This window comes from Antechinus flavipes, chromosome 5, assembly GCF_016432865.1.
Source record: "Antechinus flavipes isolate AdamAnt ecotype Samford, QLD, Australia chromosome 5, AdamAnt_v2, whole genome shotgun sequence".
NCBI classification, from domain to species: Eukaryota; Metazoa; Chordata; class Mammalia; order Dasyuromorphia; family Dasyuridae; genus Antechinus; species Antechinus flavipes.
This window is the reverse complement of record NC_067402.1, coordinates 68,681,153-68,683,334: the sequence shown is the minus strand read 5'-3', so window position 1 is coordinate 68,683,334 and position 2,182 is coordinate 68,681,153.

Sequence of the window (2,182 nt, the reverse complement as noted above, 5' to 3'; positions counted from 1 at the left end):
TCCCAGAAAATATCTGCAGTCCTGCTAAGCAGCACAATAGATACAGTCCTAGGAGTCAGGAAGACTCATTTCACTGAGTTCAAAGCCAACCTCAGACACTTAACGTAGCTATGTGACCCTGGGCCCTATTTGCCTCAATTGTTTCATCTGTTAAATGATCTGGAAAAGAAAATAACCAATTGCTCTTGTATCTTTGTCAAGAAAACCCCAAACAGCGTCATGAAGGGTCTGAGAAGACTGAAATAATTGAACAATAACATTTACAGGTGTCTTGATAAGCTGATCTCCTCTCCCCACTCTGGAATTTCTGTAATTTGGGATATAGCAATGAGATGCTAGGCTATGCAATGGTTTCCCAAGTGAGTTATGCAAAAAATGCTTTCTTTTGGCATGGGAAGAAAACATGAATCATGTCTGACAATAACTACATGAAGTAGACAATATTATCCCTATTTTATAGATAAACACACTAAGGCTTGTAGAGTTTCTTGGGTTTGCTCAAAATTACTCAGGTAAGACTCTGCCTTGTTCTGTTTCTGAGTTTGGAGTTCTTTTCACTTTACCACATTGTTCTTCCAATAACTAAGAATTCTGCACGTTTTTGGGGTGAGACAAGGAAAATGATATTTGCCACTTGCTTGTAGTACAGTCCTAGAACTGCATCCCAGAATGATGAGTTTTCAGGGCCTCATCTAGCCTTATGAGATGAGTTTGGATGGCTTTAATTTTATCTTTCTGAAATTATTTTCTGGATGGAGAGAGACAAAAGATATCGGTGTGTTTTTCTTGTAAGCAACAAATTAGTTGCAGACATCATTAAGAACAAAGATAAATTAAGCTTTGCATAGCAATGTTAGTCATGTTGCTGACAGAGAATCAAGCAAGTTCTGGGAAGACAAGGAAGGTGGCAAGTTAAGGGGGGGTGAGAAAAGGAGAAGGAAGTGGAAGCTGCCATGGGCAAAATGGATGCTCACCTTTCACTAACAAGGTAAAGTGGAGATTCTTTTGTTTCCTCCCTCCTCTTGAAAGCTTCTGCTCTAACACAGCATTGATTTCTTCTTTGAAACATCTTTGTTCTCTGCATCTTGAAGTGCTGTGGCGGCTATGGATTGATGGAGAGCCACTGGCTTCGTGGAGGGGCACACTTCTGTTGTTTGAATCTCTCACTTCAGTGGAGTTTACCTTGATTAAAGGAGGACAAGATCAGGTGTTCTGACTGTTCCTTGCCCAAGAAAGCTTCCATGTAGTCGCTGTAAAATGGTGTTGCCTGACATGGGGCCTAAAGTAGTTGGAATTACTGTCCTTTCTTTTGTTGGAATGGGGTTGAAGGGAATAGGTGTATTTCAGCAAAGAGCATGTCTCTGGAGAGAGGAAGGGAGTGGTCTACCCAAACCTATCTGTGATTCAATGAAGAGCCTAGATGGAGAGTGGGGAGAGTTGAGATGGGAGAAGGTGATGGGGAGGAGGGACTGGCTTCTACCTGAAGTTGCCTGAATGACAGTTTCCAGAGAAATACCTTTTGGAGAACAATTCCTAAAGAGATATCAGCAAGTACTGGGATACAAGCACAAGAATGAAGCTATCTCAATTCAAAAGGAGCTATAAAAAGAGGAAGGGAATAAATACAAATAAACACAAAACTGTTCTATATAAGGTACTTTGGGAGGGAAGGCAACAGGAGGGAAGAAAGAGTAGAAAGTGAGAACAGAATCAGGAAAGGCTTCCTTCAGAAGATGATTCTTCATTAGAATCTTAAAGATGAGGAGGATCATGTGAGGTGAAACTTGGAAGGGAACACATTCTAGGAAAGTCAGAAGGCCAATACAAAAACATGTAGATTAGAAATGGTGTGTTGTATGGAAAGACCAATGCAAGAATCCCAACAAAGATTCTCTAATACTCCCAGAAAATATCTGCAGTCCTGCTAAGCAGCACAATAGATACAGTCCTAGGAGTCAGGAAGACTCATTTCACTGAGTTCAAAGCCAATCTCAGACACTTAACGTAGCTATGTGACCCTGGGCCCTATTTGCCTCAATTGTTTCATCTGTTAAATGATCTAGAAAAGAAAATAACCAATTGCTCTTGTATCTTTGTCAAGAAAACCCCAAACAGCGTCATGAAGGGTCTGACAAGACTGAAATAATTGAACAATAACATTTACAGGTGTCTTGATAAGCTG